Here is a 24721-nt window from a genome sequence, read left to right as displayed (position 1 = left end):
AACACAAACCCTTCTTTTTAGATAGTAAGTTTGAACCAAGAGCTCTAATTCAGTTGTTGTTGGCATCCATCTGTCTCAAGAGACAATGGATTGCACCTCCAGGGGTGAAGGCAAACCATTATGTTAGCAGCACCAAAAATGACCTCCCCAAGGCGCAAGCCTGAGCAATGTGCATGGAGGTCCTGGGCTGCCCAGACAACAAGATTCTGCTCTGAGCCTCACTGGTGTGGTCCAAAGGAAAGCAGAGCAATACGCACCAGTTTGGCTACAGGAGTTGCCGGAAAGAGGCGTACAAGGTGCCACCCAACCATCTTAGGGGCTTCATTCCAGATTTGTGTAGGGTTTACTCCTTAGCCTTTTCTTCTCCTGAAGATGTCCCACATGGCGGCTGAGGTTTAGGACCAGCGTTTTCCTTCTCTTAGATGGGCTACCTTCCCAGGTTGATGAGCCTTATCTGTCCCACACTTCCCTCTACAGAAACCGCCTTCTTAACTATTGGAGCCACTATTGGTCTTAATCTCTCAATCCTCCAGAGCCTGTCTTCGCATGCAGGGGAAGTCCCTAACTCATCGATCCATCGGCTATCCTCGCCTGGTTTAGCCAGCCAGATGAAGCCGTTTCCCAGAGTGTGGCCACTGTTGCAGGCTGACAGCTTCTAGGAGCTGCAGATGAGAACTGAGTGCAGGGTGGAAACCAAAGGTGGAGTAACTACTCCAGAAGGAGCACATGTCCCCCACCAGAGGTTCAGCCCTTCCCCTCACATGCCTTACACCCTAATAGAGTACTGTATATTCTGGCGTATAAGACTACTTTTTAATCCAATAAAATCTTCTCAAAAGTCGGGGGTTGTCTTAGACACCGGGTGGAGAATCTGCGGTCAAGTATATCTCAAACTCTATATTTTAACTGGAAAAGTTGGGGGTCGTCTTATACGCCCAGTCATCTTATACGCCGGAAAATACGGTATCTCTTCTGCACACAAATGGTCCTAAGTTTAATTCCTGAAACAATGCAGAGTGAATAAAGTGATCTAAGGCCATATTCACGCCATTCAGTCATGGCTCTCCCCAAAGAACACTGGGAGCTGTAGTCTTTTTGGCGGGGGGGGGGGGGGCGGGAGTTCTGAGAACTGTTAGGAGACACCTTTCCCCTCACAGAGCTACAGTTCCAAAGTTCCATTTAAAGAGAGACTGATTATTAAACCACTCTGTGAATTGTAGCTCACACAGCCCAACTCTTTGCCATTCTTTTGCAGTTAGATATTATCGAACCGAAGACATGCAATCTCTCTTGCTGCACTATTTTCAACATGCTTTCCTTATCACTTGCTGATACATTTTTTGGCAATAAGCACTTTCATCAGCTTCACTCAAGGCAGCAGATACATTCTCTCCCAATTATCTCCATTTTGGAAAACGGTCACAGGTTCTGAAATTCCATCAGTCCCAACATTTGCAATGGAATGTGTTGGCTTTTAAATGTAAATCTATCTGTTTTCTTTAATGAATCATGAAGATGGATTGTTGAAAGCAAACCGTTCCAGAGTTCTTTAGTAAGAAATGCATCAACCAGACTCCTTCGAAGAAATAGTTTGCCAGCATTCTCACTATATTCATGCTAGATTCTCACGGAATGTAAATCAAGTTTACTTAGTTTCTTCTGACTAGTATTGGACACTATCACTTGTCACTCTGAGTTTGAAGTGTGTGTGTGTGTGTGTTTTAAAAAAGGATTCACTAATTATTTTACAGTCTTTCACATCTACATTTTTCCATGGAGTCAGGCCAACTGGCAGTCATCAGATATGCACTTAATATTTTATAGCACTTGCCTAGAGCCCGAAACAGGAGTGTTCTGAGATTTCAGCTGTTATAAAACATTTTTTGGAGTTCTCAGAATATAGAGAGAGGCTAAGTGAATGCAATGAAGATCTCGGTGGCTTCTTGTTCAACCTTAAGTTAAATGGCACCATGCAAATTCTATTTAGTCACACTATTTAGAACTTCTGTCCCTACTTTTATTTGGAAACTATACAATTGTCCCAATACCTTTTAAGATAGTCTTACTATGCTGTTGACCTGGCTCATATTATGTTTATGTGGGCCATATCAACCAGACATGATGGATACTGTACAACTGAAAAGTTCAGTCCCAATGCAAGCTCTTGGGCCAGCACTATAGCAAAGGAGGGCAACCTTATCCCAGGAGGCAAATGTGGGCCTCCAGGGATCTTTATCCAGTCTCAAGACTCTTCCTAGGCCACACCTGTTCTCAGGCCACACTCCATATTCTTTTTTGCACCCCTCCTAAGCACTTTTTAAAGTTGGAATATGTCATTACACTGTGATAATGCCTCTTGTTTGCTTAGATAGAGGACTGAAAGATTAGTGTGTTTGTGTGTGTAGAATCTTCTGACTTTGGTGTGGCTGAGGTGTACCCTAATGTAAAAATATACAAGGATCAGTATTGAATTAGAAACTGTTTTTACATATTACATTGTTTTAAATTGTCTTGGAGATACAGAGCTGTTTTTATTTGTTTTTATACTGGGCGTTGTTTTTATATATGCAATAGTTTTTTTAATTTGCTTTCACGTATATAATTCCCCCCCCCCATTGTTTTTGTTTTTTGTTGATGATACTGTGAAATAGCTTTGAGGTATTTTAGGGGAAATGATTCATAAATAGAGTAAAATAAATAAATAAATAAAATCTGAATGGTTTTGCCTTTGGCCCTGTGCACCAATGGCTTGTGGCTCCTGGATGTTCCCCCACAAAGAAATGTGGCCCTCAGCTTGGAAAAATTCCCCACTCCTGTTCTATAGTTCCCAGACAAAAATGTAAACAGTTTCCGGGAAAGAAGCAGCCATATCCCCACCACCACTGCAAGATACCCCTGTGTTCATCCCAGAAAGCTAGCTGAATGAATTCCACAGTTTCTGTGTCAGACGTCGGCTATGTAGCCCAGCAGGGATCAACATAAGCTGAAACACGCTGTAAGTCTAGACTCCAGGGATCATATATGCAGCACTTCCAAGGCCCGTCATTCACACTGTCTGAAAATGTCGGAATTAACGCTACAGCCCTACAATGCTGTTATGCAATTATCTTCTGTAAGTTCAGAAAGCTGATGAATCACCAGTGAGCAAAGAAACAATGCTGACTATAGTTAAAACAACAACAACAACATGGTTATTAGCAACACACACCATCAAAAAAGCTGTTCTAGCTATTGCACTCTATCAGTGCCTTCAATTAATTGTTGTTGGTGGTTTTTAGTCGTTTATTCATGTCTGGCTCTTCGTGACCCCATGGACCAGAGCACGCCATGCACTCCTGCCTTCCACTGCCTCCTGCAGTTTGGTCAAACTCATGTTTGTAGCTTCAAGAGCACTGTCCAACCATCTCGTCCTCTGTTGTCCCCTTCTCCTTGTGCCCTCCATCTTTCCCAACATCAGGGTCTTTTCCAGGGAGTCTTCTCTTCTCATGAGGTGAGTATTGGAGCCTCAGCTTCAGGATCTGTCCTTCCAGTGAGCACTCAGGGCTGGTGTCCTTAAGAATGGATAGGTTTGATCTTCTTGCAGTCCATGGGACTCTCAAGAGTCTCCTCCAGCACCATAATTCAAAAGCATCAGTTCTTCAACTAATTAATTAGCCTTTAATAATGGGCTCTTAAGTACTCTGTGTTTCCTGAGCTATGTTACACGGCTTATATTCGAACTGTGTCTTGTTTCCTTCGGTCACAAAGCACCTTTCATTACTACACAAAATGCTAGTGTTCAGGAATTTTTGGATTCAGCTGGCAAAGCCAGTCATCCAGTCTAAAATTAACTCCTCTCCAAGCGAACTTTTCTACCAGGTGGCTGTTCTCAAGTAAAATTCAGCATGTGAATTCTCCGACAGCAGGCCTGGCTGGAAAGAGCCTCTTTAAGATGAATGTAGCTGTGACCCATACACACCTGGGAGCAAGCCCAGCTCAAGTCAATGGGACTTACTTTGGAGTAGATATGTATAGGATTGCGCTATTAGGAACATGCTGTTTTCCTTCAAAGGAAGTAATAATAACACTCGATGTTTTTCCTTGGTCAGATCCCACCTGGAGTACTGCAGCCAGATATTGATAAGCTGGAACATGTGCAGAGGTGGGCAACCAAGATTATAAAGGATATGGAAACAAAGACTTATGAATGCAGAGACCCCACTTATTGTTTCTCATTTCTGTTTTTTTTCCTTCCAATAGAATCCCAAGTTGGGATGCACTAGTCTGCAGCCTGAATGGGCACCTGGAATGCCAAAAATATCAATCAATAACATACATATAAACACAATCCATTGCCCACCGAATCCCCCTTGGCTCCCTTCCCTTGTCAGCCTCCCTCCTGCATGCAGAGAGCTTTATGTGCAAAGTACAACCTGAATCAACCCTTGTGGAGCTGCATGCATGCTACTTTAGCATCTCCTTATTCTTAAAATATTATTATTCTGATTTAAAGTTACATAGACAATCAGTGCAGAAAAATAAATCCAAAGAAATCAATGCTCTCATTAAAAATAAATGCAAGGTGACCCCTGCTGGATCATGCCTGAAGATTCATTATAGTCTAGTTGCAATGGCCAATCAAATGTTTTTGAAAGCCCAAAAGCAGAAAAATGGCTCTGCCCTGCCATAAATCCCCAGCAAATGGCATTCATGGCTCTTATAGAGCCATCATGACATCAATTTTGAAATAGTAACTTAATATCATTGCTTTCCCCCACTTTCCCCCGTTAGTGCCTACATGGGGTTGGACCCTGACTTGCAGCGCAATGCTAACTACCTCTACTCAGAAGTAAGTCCTGATGACTTGGTTGGGGCTTACTCTCACATGAGTGGAGTTAGAAGGGCAGCTTTAGTCATACCAAGAGTGATGATACCGATCAGCAGGAATTTGATTACTCACAACTGTGCCACTGATTTCAGTAGGTCTGGGTCTGGTCCATGGGCAGTTGAGTAATAAATCTACAGTTCCCTGGTCAAGTCCACTCTGTGTCAGACCATTCTAATTAAATTAGCACAGGGAGCAGAGGAGAAGATCCCACAAATAAGAGCAACTAAGAGGAGGGGGGAAGAAGGAGAATAAAGTAGCTACACAAACACAACTTTTTATTTTTATATATATTTCGACTGCATCAGACCCACACAGCTACCTACCTGAATCTACTCAAACACAGTTTGATATATTTGGATATTCCTGTTCCTAAAGCATCTCTGAAAGGAAGCATTTCAAATGCTGGAAATGTTTCAAATGTTGGAGATTTGCTGTTATAATGCTCATCAGTAATACTCCATTAAGACTGAAGTCCATTTCCGTGATACAGCCAGTTTCCTAATACATTGCTGTGATTAAACTACTGATGCAGTTGTCAAGATTAACATAGAGCAGACTTTTCAGTCTGAGATAATGCTTTTTTTTTTAGGAAAAGCTAAAGGGTTTGGAGGTTTTTGTTTTAAGAGTACAAAATAAAATGAAATCCAAATCTATGAAACTGCAAATAATATGCAGAAAATGAAAACAGAGAGTTCTCGCTCTCTCGTTCCCAGAACACTAGAACTTCTGGACACTTAGTTAAATTGATTGGGAGTAGATTCAAGGAAGTCAGAGAAAGAAAAAACTTATTCACACAAGGCACAATTAATTTGTGGAATTCACTGACTGAGGATGTGGTGATATCCACTGACTTAAATAGCTTTAAAAGGGGAAACATTTATTCTATTCATCAGCCACCCAATAATAATAGTTCCCTGGATGACATACAAAGAAACAGAAAAAAAAATCAGATTTGAAATAAAATTCTATATAGCACTTAAAGCACTATAAAACGAAAACACTTGTTTTTAAATGAGAGAGAGTCTAAATGCCCTACCAAATACCAATTAATACACAGCCTAAACATTCCACAGGGTTAAAACAACCAAGCTAAAATTGCAGCAGAATACCAGAGATTTACAGAGTTTAAAAGTTCCGGGAAAATAAAAAGATCTGGCAATGAAAAAGACATTCCAGAGGGTGCTACATATGCGTGGAAGGATTGGTCAGTTTTGGTTCTTAGTGTTTCTCATTTTTCCAATCTTAAATTCAGTTTTCCACATTTATAAAGCAAATAGCATTTTAAAACAAACCTTTCATAAAAATTCATTAGCGCTTTATTTTTAATTTCTCCTAACACATTTTGGTATGCACTTTTGACTAACATATAGATTTTTGCAAAGCAATTTTTCTTAATATCATGCATGTTTGTATGTTATTTTCACAAATATACTCATTTTTATGCACAATTTCCCTGAACAGATGCACTTTTGTAAACATTATTTGCTTGGAGAACTGTAGAACAAAATTCAGATCAGTGTTTTTGTTCTTGTATTGTTTCAGAATGTGCAAATCTGATCGAATCACCTTTAAATGCAAGCAGAGTCGAATTTCTCCCCCTTCCCTAGCATGCAAGCCTCTCTGGGGATGATATTCCTTAACTGCAGGACCACACCTGAAAATTATGGGATAGCATATAACAATTATAATGCCCTTCATTTTCTTTCTCTTTTATCTCTGCTTTCATTCTTCCCCTCATCTCATTACCCTCACACTTTCCTTCAGCTCCTCTTCAACTGTAATCATCAGACACTCTCCACCTGTCACTCAGACTCTACTCAGCATTCCATCATGCTCCCCTGCTGCCAATCAATCCTTCCACTCACTCCAGCATGTCTATTTGGATAGCTTTCTTAATCTTCCTCATCTCATGTATCTTAACCATTTTGTGAGATGATATCATTCCCAGTTTTAATTTCCCCTGTGTGCCTCTGGGCATAGTCCTAGGTCTCAGACATGTCTAGGGGAAATTAAGATGGCAGCTACTAAAGTTTTCTCTTATCATCAGTAGACTGTTTGCCACCACTCTCTCCCGGCTGTGCTCATGCCACTTCCCCTTGATCAGCTTGCTGGGAAGAGCAGGGGGGTGGGGTGGTAGGAAGGCTCAGAGGACATATCTCCTATGCCTCTCAGAAACTGGCTCCTCTTTCTTTACCTTAAAGACTGCCCCATGCAATGTATAGACCATGTCACCATATGATGGAAGCAAGCAGGCTATCAGCGTGATGTAGAGCAGCAATTCAAGAAACTGAAAATGTACCAGGGACCAATTCATGCCTTCGAAATGGATTCTGACAAAGGGAACAAAGGAAAATGACTTATCTCTTATATGTAGTCAGACCATTGGTCCATCGAGATGATAAACAACAACAACAACAACAACAACAACAAATTTATGTGGTTTCCCCAGCCACTCTGGGCGGCTCCCAATAAAATATTGAAAATACAATAAAGCATCAAACATTAAAAAACTTACCTAAATAGGGCTGCCTTCAGATGTCTTCTAAAAGTCAGATAGTTGTTTATTTCCTTGACATCCGATGGGAGGGCATTCCACAGGGTGGGCGCCACTACTGACAAAGCCCTGTAACCATCACTTCCCACAGTGAGGGAACCACAAAAAGGCCCTCGGAGCTGGACCTCAGTATTCAGGCTGGGTGATGGGGGTGGAGATGCTCCTTCAGGTATATTGGGCTGAGGCCATTTAGGGCTTTAAAGGTCATCACCAACACTTTGAATTGTGCTCAGAAACGTACTGAGATCAGTCTTGTCCACACTGACTGGCAGCTACTCTCCATGGTTTGAGACAGGGGACACTCCTAGCCCTAGTATTCTTTGGCACATGGGTGAGAGCAACCTGAATAACAGGTCAGTCTTCTGCCCTGTATTCTCTAGGATGCACCTGAGAGATGGGACTAATGCTTCTCATGTCTGTGAAGGAGCTGCCAACACAAATCTTGTGTTTCTTGGCATGTTAGGTAAAGGTAAATGGACCCCTAACCATTAGGTCCAGTCGCAGATGACTCTGGGGTTGCAGCGCTCATCTCACTTCATTGGCCGAGGGAGCCGGCGTACAGCTTCCAGGCCATGTGGTCAGCATGACTAAACCCCTTCTGGCAAACCAGAGCAGCGCACGGAAACACCGTTTACCTTCCCGCCATAGCGGTACCTATTTATCTACTTGCACTTTGACGTGCTTTCGAACTGCTAGGTTGGCAAGAGCAGGGACCAAGCAACGGGAGCTCACTCCGTTGTGGGGATTCGAACCATCAACCTTCTGATCGGCAAGCCCTAGGCTCTGTGGTTTAAACCACAGTGCCACCCGCGTCCCCTTGGCAAGTTATCCAAGGCTAAATGATAGCAATGAAAGCACATTCCAGTACTGAGCCCAGGATTGAGTTGACTCCTGGTTCTAATAATTTCCCTGTATACTTCTTTGTTGATTCATGAGAGGCAAGTTTCAGATCCATGTTTCCATGCTAATTCATTTTGTAGTTCTCTTTCCTCACCCAGGGATCATGTGGCAGCCTATATTTCTGTAGGCAACCCAGGCTGGGTCACCATCAGTTTGGCAGACACAGCCACTGCACTGTCAGTAGGGAATGTTTAATCTTTGTGTCTACATCAACAGCCGTTAACACCAACCCATCACAGAGCATCAGAGCAGGCTATTAAATAGCAAAACCAACATTAAATAAGCTTTGATATATTAAACTCCGACTCCACTATTTTAGCTATTGTTGGACTCTCTTGAACTGCTCAGAGAGGAGAGGATTTTGGTTTGTTTTGTCTGAAAGATGGTCACACCAGCCCTTCGGAAAAGAAAGAACTAGCTTTGGGTCAACACATCTTGTAAGTTATATTGTGCACAATGACAATAAAATAGATGAATTTCAAAGGCAGTCGGTTTTCAGAGTACTATGCATTTTATCAGGGCTGCAACATTTATACAATCCAACCCCACAAATGTCTACTCATTGCCAAAACAAAATCGAAAATTCTTTCTAGTAGCACCTTAGAGACCAACTGAGTTTGTTCCTGGTATGAGCTTTCGTGTGCATGCACACGAAAGCTCATACCAGGAACAAACTCAGTTGGTCTCTAAGGTGCTACTAGAAAGAATTTTCGATTTTGTTTTGACTATGGCAGACCAACACGGCTACCCACCTGTAACTACTCATTGCCAGTTGAATATACTGCATAGGGAAGGTCCCAAATGCACCCCTGTGGGGTGAGAGTTCTGCAACTTAGAAGATGTCACAGAAAAGGCCTTTTCCTGGGACACCACCAACCAAGCTTCTGATCTTAACACCCAAGAGAGGGTCTGTAAGGAAGGAGTTACAGGTAGGTGGAGGTACAGGAGGTAGGTAGGTAGGAGGCAGCCTTCCAGATATCTGGGGCCTGAGTCATTTAGAGCTTTAAATGCTAGCGTGGGCATCTTAAACTCAGCCGAGAAACAAACTGCTAATTAGTACAGCTGTTTTAAAACAGGGTTTATAGGAATTCTAAAGGAAACCCCAGCCAGTAATATGGCCACTGCATTTTGGACCAGTTGGAGTTTCTGAGTCATCTTCTAGAGCAGCCCCACATGGAGTGCATTGCAGCAGTCCAGTCTGAAAGTTGCCACAGCAAGGAGTATTGTGGCCTTGCCATTGTTTCTGAGAGATGCAGGCTGTTGTACCTGCGCTAATTTTGCTGGTCAACATGAGTTAGCAATGGTCACTAGAGGAATCAGCACTAACCCTGATCAACAGAAGAAGAGGAAGAGGAGGAGGAGGAGGAGGAGGAAGAAGAAGAAGAAGACACCTAGAATTAACCTAGCCTGAGTGTGGTATTTGATAACGATTTTGAGTAAAATTATTTCCAGCCTATGTATGTCAGTTTCTTTATTGGCAGTTAAAACAAGCATTGCCAAATTGTTCATTCATAGCATTAAGTAAAAGTCTAAGAGGAACCAGTTGCCTCCTTATCATCTGTATTACCGTTTTTAAAATTAAAACAGAGCAGCGGTGGTTGAATTTTAGATTTTACGTCAGAAGCCCAGAAGGCTGCCAGTTGCTTCCTGATTGAAAAGTATATAACACTGTTAGAATCTAATCCTATTATTTTAGATTTAATTAAAGAACCTGACAATAAAAGTAACCCCATCTAAGTGGAAATGTGGAATACTGAACCTAATTGAACTGGGGGCCACGGAGAAGAGAGGAGTTTAAATGAAAGCCCAGAAGAATCTCAGTTCCTTGTTGCATGCATGGTTTTGGTCATAGGATTTGCTAAATAAAAACAGCTATTGGAGGTTTATATTTATCACACTCTGTTAGCCAAGCTAAAATGTGCCCTCCATTTCCCCAAAAGTTTTAATCCCCTACCAAAGTGATTTCCAGTTTTTATGCCCTGCACCCAGAGTAGAATTCCATTAGAACATTGATGGGTGCGTGGTTTGCGGCTCACCTGACTGTTGTTGTGAGGTGGCCGAAATTGGGATTTGTGCTATTAAACATAGCTGCGGCAAATTAGGGTGAATGTTCAATGAATAAATCTTCTGGAGGGGCCCTATGAGCTGGTTCACAAATTACATAGAAGCAGTGCTGCCATTGGTTATCCTGAGAAACCTTTGCAGCCAATTGGTGGTATAACAGCGACCTGGCTAATGGTTGGAACATCTTTTTTTCCTTTCCAGAGGAAGCATTTTGTACTCAAGAGGGCTGCAGGAAGCACTTTAGATATAAACTGCTTTTTCTGCAAAGGGGAACCTCATCCAATTTTAGAAGCATTTCTCCATCCGCAGAGACTTTAAATGGCTTCCCTGTAACCGATGATCAATACTTAATGGAGTCCTCTCAGCTGATCGGCAGTTATAGCAGCCTCATTTGAAATTTGACCAGTGTCAATCACCTGACACTATTATGATGTCACATGGTTGACAAATAGTTGGTTCTGCCCACCTTTGAAAGTTGGCCTATGTGAATGATAAGTATCTGACCTACTGGCCCAATTCAGTTCCCCAGCCAAACTAACACAGTGCAAAAGTAATGATTAACACATGAAGGTTTGGAGTTGAGCCATCAGATATCTTCCCAATTCCAATCTCCCTCACATATATATGTATACATTTTGGCTATGGACACAAGTCTTATATGAGCCTCCTCCAATCTAGCAACTGCAGTGTGTTCAAAAAGTGAGTGGAATATTTCCACTCACCTTTTTAAAAAAAATCACAATTTTTTTTCAGACTTAGAAGTGATATCTCCCACATGCATTTTTTTTAAAATAAAAACCAATTTCATGCTAATGTTTATTATACTGGACCCAAATGCTAACGTGCTTTAAGGTTGCTCAAACCAGATGTTTTCCATTCCCTGTGAAAAGTTAAATTCAGGGCATCGCTATGTGACTAAGCGAACATCCTGCATCCCCGGTTTCGCAATTTTAATAAGGGAGGCAGGATGGAAAGTGGCTGGGTTTAATGATATCCTTCATATCCTTATAAAGGATGCAACGGGGTAGTATTACATTTCGTATGGTAAGACGAAAACAAAAGGCTGCAGTTGTTACAGCAAGGAAGCAAGAGACGAGAGCAGCACAACATCTGCTGCAGCTAATCCAGTTAAGATTAAAATGTAAGAGAGTTTTCTGAATCTGGCACAGAAGAGGCAGTGAAAGCGAATGAGAATTAGAGGACCATTAGTTCAACCATTTCATTGTGGACTGCAAAGATCACTGTAGGCCCTTCTCACACATTAGTTGCATAAATGAAGAAGGAAGGAGGTCCCTGCCCCTGACCTCCATACACAAATGGGTTAAGCCTAAGAGTAGGTAGACAAAGATTCAGTGGGCAAATGTGGGTGACATGGTCTAGGATTCCAGGGCAGACAAGGGCTGGTTCAAAGAAAGACTGGGGACAAGGCAAGGCAAGAGGAGTCTGCTCTAGCGCATGAACTTGTGAAAGTTACTCAAACAGTGCCATCCTTCAAAATTTGCACTTATCCAAACTTTGCAATTCAGTTCCACAGACAAGAAATATGCACAAAAATGCATATACTTGGGTCAAGTGTGCATCAAAATACATGTATTAGTGGAAATAACATACACAAATGCATTGTATCAGGGGAAATATAAGTATCAAGGAAAGTATGCTTTGCAAAAGAAAAAGAAAAAGTGCATGTTGGGCAAAATTGCATACAGAAATGTGTACATTAAAAGAAATTTGTGGATGAATGTTCATGAGGACTTTTTTAAAAATGCAAAATGCTGTAGACATGTGGAGTGTTGGATTTAAGATTTTATAAATGAGAAACTGAGGGGAACTGAAAGGAACAGATTTGCCCATCGCAAGGAACAAGGAACCTTGACTTTGGCAGTGTGGAGTTGCACTGTTTGCTGCTCCACCACAGGTAGAAAAATGTCTCCAGCCACCTCTGAAAATCACCTTGCTATGCAGAATGATAACATAACACCACTTTCGGAAGCACAGAATAGACAGGAAGTGCCTGGCAGCTTATATTGAGACAGTTTCCTTCCAATGAAACAGCTCTACATGGAGACCTGGGTGTTTGTGTATTTGTTTGTTTGTTCCAAGTTTTTTTTAAAAAAAGCTATTAATAGTGAATGTAATATAACGTAGACAACACTAGTGAGTAATCAACAGAAGCCTAAGGAGACAGGGTCTCCTGCCCAGATTCTGCTTTCAGAACAAATTATGATGGCTACCTAGCAGAAATGAACCCAAAATCATAAAAACCAGGCACTGACATCTCATTTGTTTCACATATTCTGCTGAAAAGCTACCAACATGTTAATTATATGGTTTAGACCTGACCTGTTCATGACCTAAAAGCAAGATTATCTGCCGCCTATTTCGAAACCATGAGCTAAATCTGGTTGCCCACATTTTATTTATTTGTTCTGCAGATTACATGCTGAATAAAACTCCTCTTGTTGCCTGCATTGCACATGTGACAGTCATCACTAAATCCTTTTGTGGGAGCACTGAATGTAATGGGTGGCCAAAGGTTTGTGAAACTAAATCCCATTACATTCATTCCAAACTGCTGCTTATAATTTAAGAGAGTCGTGAAATGAGTGGAAATACACTATGAATTATGTTGGATGGAATGGCATGGGAGCCACGGCAAAGGGATTTAGAAACATGTGATATCAATTATAATTCTTATTACTGAAGAAATATTTTTAAATTAAACTTCTATATTATTATTTGAGCAATCAAATCAATACCTCTTTCAAGCATCAGTGCACCATTATGTTTCAGGCCTAGCTGCAATAATTTGGAATGAGGACAGTAATCTCTACTAATCGGAAGGTATTTAAGATTACTGCAGAGTAACGATGGAAATATAATAGAAAATGATTTAATACCTCAGACCATAATTATGTGCACAGAAAGGTCAGCAACTGGGATTTGCTTAATGTGAATTGCCATAAATAACCTGGAAACATAGAAGCATTCCTTGGGTTTTACTCTCATGTAAAGAGCAAATGTGGTGAAAGGACTGTGGGATCACTTACTTAGTCTTCCCGCAAAGCCAGGCTGCTCAACCTGCCCCATCACCTTTCTATCCATGTACAACCTAACAGGGAGTCTTACCTCTGTATGAAAGCTGACCATACAATTTAGAAGCCAAATTATATAGGGAGCCATTGCATACAGAGAAGAAGTACAAATACGATGCTCAACATGGAAACAGTGATGGCGGGAACAGGCTAAATGTGCTGCCCCTTTTATGACACTTGCCCTCCACACATGAACCTAATTTCAAAGTGTGTTTGTGTGTGTCCATTTATAACGTTCTCCCCATAATTTCTGAAATTAGGAAATGTGGATTAATGGATTAAGCAAGGCCTAAAAAAAAAAAAGTCAAGCCAGCATTCTCAGGAGATTGGTTGAGAGAGGTGCCATCAAAGAACGAAACAGATGATGGCAGAGTCATTACCCACAGGGCATTCAGTGTCAGGCAAGAAGAGGATGGAGTCGCTCCCCCAGCTGTGGGGCTTGGGTTGTGTTTTAGCAAGGGTTTGGGGCAAGAAGAAGGGTGGGGCCGGATGTGATGCATGCTGAGGGACAAAGCATGCCCTCCATAAAAGAGGGCACGTGTTACAGTGCGACCTGGCCACCTGACTGACCTGGTTTTGTGGGTGGTAATCTGGAAGCAGCCACAACCCCTGAAAGGTCGGTTCCGTGTTGCTGGGGTGCAATCTGACCAATGGGGTGTCACGAAAGAGCAGCAACGCGGGAACTATTTAAGCCCATGCGAGGCTACTGAGCTTCCTCTTTGGGGCTTTTGCGTCGGAACACCCGCCCACCTCTCCCTATATTTAGGGCTTGCGCTTGACCTTGGTATGCCGTCGTGTGTCGTCTGCCGTTGGGGCAGGGGCACGGCAGGAATTTTCCCCACTTGGCTGATTGGCTGATGCCATTTGGGTTTCACCTGCCGCGTAGCAAATAGTCGCAACTTGTAAGTTGCGGATAGGCTCTGGTTCAGGTGATAGGCGTGGCACGTAACATGGCCACACCTATGCAAATGAAGGATATTCCGGTAGAGGAATCCAGGGACTCACTGGTTTGGCGTTCCCTGAAAGGGGTCCGGCCTGCACTCGAGTCCAGGGGACATCAGGTCGGCTGATTGGTGCTCCTTCCAGCAGCTGTCCCTGGTGTTCATCCTTGGCTGTCCTACGAATGTGGCTCTGGGACAGCGCTGCCTGCAAGGGTGCAGGGAGATAGTCGAACCAGAACCTATGCAACCACTCACTTGGTTTTAATCAATAAAGTTGTGGCCTAAATTTCTGCCAAAAACCAAACCAAATATCTGACTCTTGTGTGAATTTATTTGGGGAAAGGTAAAAGGTCTAAACACGCAAACAAACTGTGCGGAGGAGACACAGAGATAGCGTTCTGGCTGCCTTTGAATCCAATGCTGTGCCACTGTGGGGAGCAAGCCCCTCTTGAAATGTGATGCTTAGAACCCTCTCGCCATCCAGAATTAGCTGTGAATATGTGTAAATATGCCTGTTGTCTTTGTCCATGGAGTTTTCTTGGCAGGGATACTGGAGTGGCTTGCCAGTTCTTTCTCTAGGTGGATCACATTTAGTCTAAACTCTCCACTATTACATGTCCATCTTGGGTGGCCCTGCATGGCATAGCTCATAGCTTCCCTGAGTTATTCAAGCCCCTTTGCAGTGATCCATGAAGGAGAAGGAGAAAGGGACGACAGAGGATGAGATGGTTGGACAGTGTTCTCGAAGCAACTAGCATGAGTTTGGCCAAACTGCAGGAAGCAGTGAAAGATAGGCGTGCCTGGCGTGCTCTGGTCTATGGGGTCACGAAGAGTCAGACATGACTGAACGACTGAACAACAACAACAAATGTGTAAATAAACCATATTTCATAAAGACACTACAGTCTCCGCTGTGCCTAATTTTCCAACAGAAAATCAAACCCTGGTTAAGTGCACAACCTCTGGAATTTCACACAACTCTGCAGATATTGGTGTGGCCTATATCTATATCTATTTGCATTTCTTCTTTGTATAGGTGATACACAAATGTATTTATTCATCAATTGTAGTTAGGAGACCATTATTCCCCTCAGAGGGTTACAATTCCAGAATGATTTAACGGTTAATCCCTCTCCACAGTGAACTTTAGGAACTGTAGTTCTATAAGGGGAGAAGGAGCCTTCCAAGAACTCTCTCTCAGCACCCTTAACAAACTTTCAGTTCCCAGGATTCTTTGGGGGAAGCCATGACTGTTTAAAGTGTTGTGATGCTGCTTTAAATACTGTTCAATGCAGATGGGGCCACAGACTAGCCACTATGTAAGCTTTTGTGCAAGCTAATCACAATGAATGCCCAATAAGCAGGTCGTGTGGAGAAGCCACCAGGAGGCTCAGGATGCCCCTCGAAATGGCACTTCCTTCACAGTCTAGTTTTCTTTGCTTTTCTCCATGTTGTAAACAAAGCTAGGTAAAATAATAATAATAAATAAACCACTGAAGTGTTGGATGCTCATTCCCACTGGAATCATCTGCTGTGTTTTATTAGGTTCATGCCTTTTCATATTCATAACTATTCAGCAAAATGTCAAGGAGTGGCTGTTCTCCATACAAACATTTGCATTAGCATGCAGATAGGGGATTGTGTGCCAGAAGAATAATTCATTGCTTGATTCCTCTCCTTTTTTAGCTTATCAGAAATAATGAATCATCAAACTGAAGTGGCTCATGCTCCAAGATTTATTTGCATAAACTGCGTACTAAAAAAAATGGCAAAGTCACAGAACGAGTATGCAGAAGCAGGAAGTACATAAAGAACTTGTGAAACGATAAGGAGCTGCATTTAGTGACTATCAATGTTATTGAATACTATTATCAGCAATTTAACTAACAAGAACCTTTTAGACCAGTTGGTGTGGGAACTGATTTTGAAGGAACCTATTGGGAAGGATCAGGAGTGGTATAAGAACATGAGGTGAGTTTAGACTGGCCTTCACCAACCTGGTGCCCTCCAGCTGTTTGAAAGGACAGATTACCTGTAGTAGTACAAAACGTCTGGGGAGCACCAGGTTAGCAAAGGCTGGTTTACACTATCAAACTTCCATGTGGGTTTATTATCTGATCCATACCCCTCATGTGGGTCTTTGCTTTCTTGCGCTGAAACCCACACATAGGAGGAAATGCTTCCAATACTCATGTTGAAGATCCTTTCAAGCTTTCCTTCTGGTTGGTAGCTTGTGCAAAATTCGTTCTTAGAAACTGGAAATATTTCTCTATCTATCTTGCTCAGTCTCTGTGGAGGAAAAGAAGATGAATTAGCTGGTTCACAGAATGTATCTTGTTTGTTGCCTCTGACAATACTTATTTAGCACTGTTTCCACAACATCTAGCATTGTGCAGATACCTATGGAGAGGCTGGAAATATTGTGAACATTACAAAGCAAATGGTTAAAGAGGTGAATATTTTTCAGCCCACACAGACCATTGACCCCCCCCCACACACCTCTGATTGGCAGATGCTGGCAGTGGGCATGGCCAACGCACACACACCACATATATACAGACACGCATCATTGATACACCCGCACAGCACACTTACACACATATAAACAGGCAGGCAGACACACAAACTTAGCAAATGGAGGACTTACAGACAGACAAGCAAATGCACACACACATTCAGGCACACAAATGCATTTAGGCAAGGGCACAAAGAAGGGGGCAGGCAGGTAGATACACACACTTTAGGCACAAAACAATCAGCAAACAGGTAGGAAGTGAAGGAAGACATGAAGACACACATACACACACTTCCAGGCAGGCAGACTAGCAGGCAGAAGTGCCAGCTTGGCCCTCGACTGTAGGTACCTGGGGCCGTGTGGGTGCCATGCAGCCTGCATGGCCCTGGCACTGAAATTTGTGGGTGCCCGGCCCCTTCGTGGGGAATTTTGTGGTTGCTGGGGCACCCAGGGCCCCAGGGAGTTGGCACCTGTGCTAGCAAAGGAGCAAGAGCTTTGATCTTGCATGGCAATTCCCATATCACACACTGCTATCTTCAAACGGACGACATTAAAATATGCAATCAGCTTATTAATCGTAGAAAGTCAAAACTAACCATGAAATACATCCACCCCAAGGAATGCCAAAGTCACAAACATGTGGTTTCAAAATGATTCATATTATCTCTTTCAGTTAATCAAATCAGATCCCAGAGCAAGGATGCAGACTTTTTTTCTACTCAAATTGTCTCCCACATGAGGAAATCTTTCTTGGAAACCAGAAGTGCTGAAGACAGTTTCAAAGAATTTTGTTTCCTAAAATTTCAAACCGAGTGCTGCTATCTATGCCTGTAATCAGATGAGACTTGTTCAACTGCCTCAGTGACAGTGAGTTTTGCAAGCTGGCTACCCTTTGTGAACTGCATTTCATCGAACTGGACCAAAACTTGGACTTTAAGGACAGAATATACAATTCTAAGAATTAAAAGTGATACGCCATTGGGAGCAAGTCAAGGTTCATAACTGTGATGGTGCCCTGAATGTCGTGGAATTTCCTGCTCCAAGACAGCATGCTCTTTCTTTGTCTTCCTTTGGCAGCTGGAAACATCCCTTTTTTAAGCTTCAAGATTTAAATTCTGTTGCTGCTTAATGTATCAATTACCAGGGTTAGGGGTTGGTTTTGGGTTTTTTGGCTTTTTGGTGCTGTTTTCAGTTTGTGAATTTGTGTTTCAGCGGCTGAATTGTTGCTGGTTTTATACGGTCGTACCTCGTGTTGCGTTCGCTGCGGGTTGTGAACGGCGTGGGTTACGGACGCGGCAAACCCGGAAGTGTTTACTTCTGGGTTTTGCCGCGCACGGTCTGCGTATGCACAGAAGCATTCTGCGCAGGTCACGCATGTGCAATATCGCCGCTCGGGTTGCAGACTTTTCGGGGTGCGAACGGCACCCCGGGATGGATCGTGTCCGCAACCCGAGGTACCACTGTATTTGTAAGCCACTTTTAACTATTCCTCTTTGGAGGGGAAAAGGTTAGTATGGATTTTTTAGGGGTGTGTTTGTATGTATAATGTGATGGGACTGAATCTGTAGCAGCAAGCCTTTCCTTCTGAATACACCTTCCTTCCTTCCTTTCGTTCAGTTCAATTCATTTCTCTCTTTCACTCTCTCTCTCTCCACACTTAAGAGCATGGATATGCAGCTTTTTGTAATGAAACTTTCATAGGAAATGTTCCCAGGGGATTTCATTCAGTACTTTCTTCCACATAGAAGGACTGTGGGGAAATGTGCCAAGATTTATTCATAGGTGCACTTTCCTGTACTTTTCATTCCTAATGTGCCTTATGTAAGGCAGCCAATGGCTCTGAGGCTAAAGAGTGCTTGCTTTCTCCGTTTCACAGCAGAAACTGGGCTCCTGGACATAAAAGCCATTGAAAGGTTTGTAAGTGACAATCATGCCTTGTTATTCTCTTGCCCAGGAAATAGCTGTGCTTCGGTCATGCAGGAAACAAAGATGCCTGCCACCTGCTGCCTGATGACCCTACCTATGTTGTCCCCACACACTTTTCTTACAACCACAACTTATTATCTAACTCCTGACCATGTCTGGTGTGCATGTCTTTGCCTGCACATTCCTGAGCCTATCAGGTAATTTGGTTAATCACATCTCCTGAAATAGACATGGGTGCTTGCAAGGAGAGAAGGAGAGGGAAGTTACTCTAGAAGAAATAGCAACACCACAGAAACCTCAGCAAACAATATTCACTCTAAAACCTTCTCAACGGCCGAGATTATTGAACTGCACTTAGGTCAGGTGTGGCGTGTGTACTAAATATAGAAGTTGTGTGTCAAACATACCTTTTAAAAGTGCTGCAAGTCATAATGAGTTGAGCTTCGCTAGCGATGAAATGTTTCTGGTTGCCTTGCAAAGAGAATGTGTGAGCAGGTGGGCCAAAGCTCTGAAAGACCCTTCTTAACTGGTTCAGAGTGGCAACGGAAAATGTTGTACAGAGGCAGCTTATCGTACAGCTTATCCGGCACAAACATGCAGTTAGAAACCACTTTGCATTGCCAATTTGTTGCGAAATAAAATGTCTGTTGCTGATCAGCTTTTGCATAATTAGAAGTTCAATCGCTGAGATTACCCAAAGCATCACTGTGGTTGTCCCCCTACTCCCAGTGTTACAGAAGCCTCATCTAGGAGTTGTCCGTAAACAGACCCCTGTGTTGCAATATAGACAAGCTGAACAATATAACACAACAAGATGGCCAATAACAATGGCACTAAACACTATTTATAGACTAATACAAATGATCGGAAATTACAACCAAAGTCTCTAAATCTTCTTCACCTGTCGCGGTAGAACCATTCAAAAGTTCAATACATACATAATCTGTCACCAAATATCTCCGGAACAGAGTTACAGAAGCCTCATCTAGAAGTTGGGCATTTCTTATCACCTGATAGGGGACACTCTTCCAGGAGAGATTCAGCAGTCACCCTCAACTTGCTACTTTCAGGTGTCTCCTGAAGAACTTTTAATGCCAACAGGCCTTTGTACACCGCCTTGATATTCCATGATGTGATGGTATAGAAATATTTTTTATAAATAAAGGCACTCGCCAACCAGGGTTGTCAGCTCCACATGTTTAGCCCTGCTCAGGCATTTGAAAGCGTGCTTACTTATCACACAAAGGAGGGATACAGAGAGATATCTGCTAGCCCAGAGTCCCCTGCTCTCCCCCCATGAAGGCTCCCCATGCATTATAGAACTCTGATTTTTCCATGTTCTGAAATGCACAGAGAGCCTTCAAGGCTACAGAAGGTTTCCTTCCGTTAGTTGACAGGTGACCCAAGCTGCAATGAGGGGATGCTTGCCTTTATGTCCCCCCCCCACTCAAGAATGTTAAGTAGACAAGTTTTCAGAAATCGGTACAGGGCTTTTCTCTAACCTTCTGTACAGAGCTAACATATACAATATGCACATTGTTTCTTTATAGGTCAGATGAATTTGTGGAGTAAGGAGAGAATTCAGCATGCCTTTTACCCATTGTAGGAAACTTCCTTATAGTGTTGGTTCCTGTAGGACAATATTATGTACTGTATATCAGTGGTCATGAACCTCCGGCCCATGAGCCCCCCCCCCCAATAGCCCCCACAAGATCATTTTCAGCAAACTCTGCCCACCCGTCAATCACATGGCATCATTTGACACCACCCACCAATCATTTCTATCTGCTTCGCCACTTTCTGCAGTGGTTAGACTTTCTAGGGTTGGACTAATTTTTTCCCATGGTTTATATACATTTTATATATCTCACAAACCATTCCCCATAAAATGAAGGAGACTGGAGCTTCCAGAGATTGGGCGTGAGCCTTTTGCATTCAGCTCACATGCTCTGCCATATAACTTTCAGTAAGAACATTAACATGGTTTCAGTAGTCATTGCCGGGGTTGACTTTTTTTAAAAAGCGGGGGAAAGCCCTTGATTGCAGATGGCAAAGTTAATCTGCTTGATTACGAGATTCCAACCACTAGGTTAATTGCCAAGAGTTTCGATGCAGCCATTAACATAAACGATGTACGCTTCTGCAATGTGTGCCTTTTAGAAAGCAAACCTACCCCATTAGCTTATAGTAAACAGTAGGCTGTTATACTGCAGACATATAATTAAGGCAACTAGACATCTTAAAGGAGGAGGGGAACACCCAGAGGTTCCCTTGTTTGCCTATCTGCTGCTGCCACAACTGAGTTATCTCTCAGACAGGCTGGAGGGGCTGTGCTCTCCGCAGTCAAACCTCAAGATTAACCTGGCTGGAAGCATAGCCTGCCATTTCAAACAGGGTTCCAAGATTAAAGGGTTCAATGTTTTTTTGTACATTATGGCTAAATTAAATGAATTTATATTTTAAAAAATAGGATTTAGGTAGAAGCTTTCGCATAAAAGCTAGGCAGCTCAATCATCTCTTGAACACTAACCCTGCAGCTAAACAGATTAGCTGTTCATGGCGTATATAATTTTAAGTCCTGGTGAGATTGCTGCACCAATTAAAAACGGTTGCTTTTACTGGCAGTGTTCAGTTTCTGCAAAAAAAGCACACAGACATTCTTACCCATTGTATTTGCCTGTCACAGTAGTCATGGAAAGTATATGCCTACCTTTAGCTGTCTTCATTCTACATCATGTACTATTTTGTAAAAGAGGGGAAAAAATAGATAAGTAAAACAGTTTAATAAACACTGAAAGCTTTGAACCAGAATGGCAATATAGTTGGATTTGAAACATCTGAATGCAGGGAGTATGATGTTCCTGGTAAAAAGATAACATTGACTGGACAAAAATGCCCATGTGAAAGTGAGAAGTGAAGTTATAACAATGTGTTTTCTTTTAGGAGTTTTTCTTTCAACATTGTGCCACCATATATATTTATTTAGTATGTTTAGTAGAAATACTGTAGTACTATACAGAGTTGTTGTTGTTGCTGCTGCTGCTGCTGCAATTGTATTTATATTGGCTACCCTATAGCATAGATCTCTGATTGACTCATAAAGAGAAAAGAATACAATATCATACAAAAATGGTTTTTAAAAATTGCATGATACACTTTTTCCATATGATTAGCAGGCTAAACATTCAGCATTTAAAATCACATATTTTAAAAGCCTGGGAGAATAAAATGGTCTTTACCTGGCACAAAAAGACAATAAAAAGGGCACCAGGTGAACCTTTCTTCCAGGGTGCCACCCACCAAGGCTTGCAAGAGCACAGCAGATTGCTACTAGAAGGGATAGGTCCAAAAAACCTTGTGCACAAAGGAAACACTGTAATGCCAGCTAGATTCCTGGCCAATATTACAATGGCACAACTGTGTCCTCCACCTTGATCCACTTGGCATCTTTATGGAAGATGTCGCCGCATTGTGCAGGTTTGCCCAAATGGACTTTACCCCATTATAAAAAAGCACTCTTTGTAAATAGGAGATCAGCATTTACTCTATTAAAAAAAACCAAAAGTCCATAACCGTTCACTTTTTGTTTTGTTTCCTTGCTCCAAATAGCCCTTTAGCTACATTCATTATCCTGTTACAAAATGTATTCTACCCCTCTCACCCTTGAAAGAAGAGCATTGCAGCCTCAGCTGAACATTGTTTAGAGATGGCTCCCTTTCAGGTCTGCAAATTCTGCAGTGTTTTTGTTTTGAAAAATCTCATATATTCACAGGCTTTTGCCTGCACTGTAAGTCTTTCAGTTCTATCTTTGGTGGCTGGCAAGGGAGGGGGGGAGGCGGGTTGCATACAAATTATTTAGCCCCAGAAACCTGTGTTCCCTCTCCTCTGGTTACTTTATATTACTTGAGAGTTTGCAGAAGCTGATGCAGTTCATCCAAGCATATTTTTTTTATTACTAGCAATCATATTCCATTTTCCTGATCTAAGCAGTAATGCTGCCTTGTGTCGCCGCCATGTGTGGTGCCATTTTCTTTTCTTGCTGATAGAAAATGAAGCAAACAGGCAGACTTAAAGGGAAGGGTGTAAATAATAGAAAATGTGTCCTGCTAAAATTATAATGCAGTGTGTCCCGTTGGTGAATGTATTCAACGTATGTTTTATGCCACTGATTCAGATGAAGGCTTTGGGGAAGTTGTTGGGGCTGGTATTCTAGTAGCAGACATCATCACACATCTTTAATGGAAACATACACACATGCAGAGCAATTTCCCATGAAAACAGAGGTATATATCTAATTCTTAGTAATTACTCAGGTTTGACCTTCTCTTTTATCTATGGAACAGTTTTCTTCTTCTTTTACAAAGTTATTTAAAAAAAAAAGCTGTCCAATATCTTTTATCTATCTGAGTATATAAAAGGCAGAAAGAACTCAGTAATTCCAGGAGAGGAATGCAAATAACATCAATGCACTGCTGAACTGCAAGCTCTCCCTTAGAGCTTTTCAAAGTCTCAAACTTCAGAATGCAATTGCATGCCCCCAAATTGCAAAATGCATAGACATTCTTTGCATATTTGCAAGGAACACATCTACCTCTCGGCTGAGACATCCCGTAGCTCCTTCTTGGAGTGGAAGCAGCTGCGATTGCACATTTTGCCCAACAACAAAACCCTTTCCCCTCTCATCTATTCCCTGCTGAACTGCTGGTGGTCTGTAGGGGGCCCATATCTGGCCTGTAGATTACTCACCCCTGGGCTTACACTGACCAGGAGGAACTGTCCTGCAGTTCAGCTGGATTCTTTCCCAGCCCTTCCTGGAGATGTCAGGGATTGGACCTGGGACCCGCTATAGCAGGGGTCAGCAAACTTTTTCACCAGGGGACCAGTCCACTGTCCCTCAGACCTTGTGGGGGGTGGACTATATTTGGGGGGGGGGTGAACGAATTTCACTATGCACACCAGGCAGGCCCCACAAATAACCCACATGCATTTTAAAAGGACACATTCCATGCAAGAGCACCAGGCAGGCCAGAAAGTATTGTAGATGATAAAAATTAAAAATTTTCTTACCTGCACTGATGATAGCCATTGTTTGGATAGGGGGGTCCTCGCCTGGGTTTGGCGCGGTGTTGCAGCCTCCTCAGCCTCCTGCTGCCGGCACCTCTTCCGTGCTTCGGGGGGTGGGATGAGGGCTCTCCCACCGCTGGCGGAGGCCAGATCACCGCTGCGCAGCCAGCGGGAAGATCTCCTGGCTGTTCTCCCCCCCTCCCCCCGTAAATCTCTCTCACACACACCCCTGCCCTTGATGTTTCTCTTTTCCCGCCAGCGGCACCTCCTCCTTTTCCTCCTCCTGCACCTCTTGAAGAAGGACTTCGCATGAGAACATGCAGCGGCTTCGCTTTTTTGTCTTTTCCCCCCCAGGGAGCTCAGACAACAGCTGGGCCAGGTTAACAACCCTCGCGGGCCTGATCTGGCCCATGGGCCGTAGTTTGCCAACCACTGCTCTAACCCTTACAGCAAAGTGGCTCTCTAAGTAAAGAAAGGCTCTTTGCAAACATTTGTAAAAGGCAAGGCTGCAAATCGTAAATAACAAACCCATGAGATAAAGCCCCAGAGTTACAACAAAAGTAAGTAAAAATAAATAAATAACATGTAAAGCGAAGGTCAGTGTTTGGTGTACAAAGATACTGCTCCCCAATCTCCAACATCAAATTAGAAGTTTCACCTGCTCACACATGGTGTGTTTCGGGTGTTTGTCCCTTCATTTATAAAGTCTTGATATTCCTCTGTGTAAACAAATTTTTGGGGTTAGCTTTTCTGACATGGCCAGAAACCAGGCTTGGTCATACCCAGTTTCCACCGTTC

Source organism: Lacerta agilis, chromosome 11, assembly GCF_009819535.1.
Source record: "Lacerta agilis isolate rLacAgi1 chromosome 11, rLacAgi1.pri, whole genome shotgun sequence".
In the NCBI taxonomy this organism is placed as follows: Eukaryota; Metazoa; Chordata; class Lepidosauria; order Squamata; family Lacertidae; genus Lacerta; species Lacerta agilis.
This window is presented reverse-complemented; position numbering follows the sequence as displayed.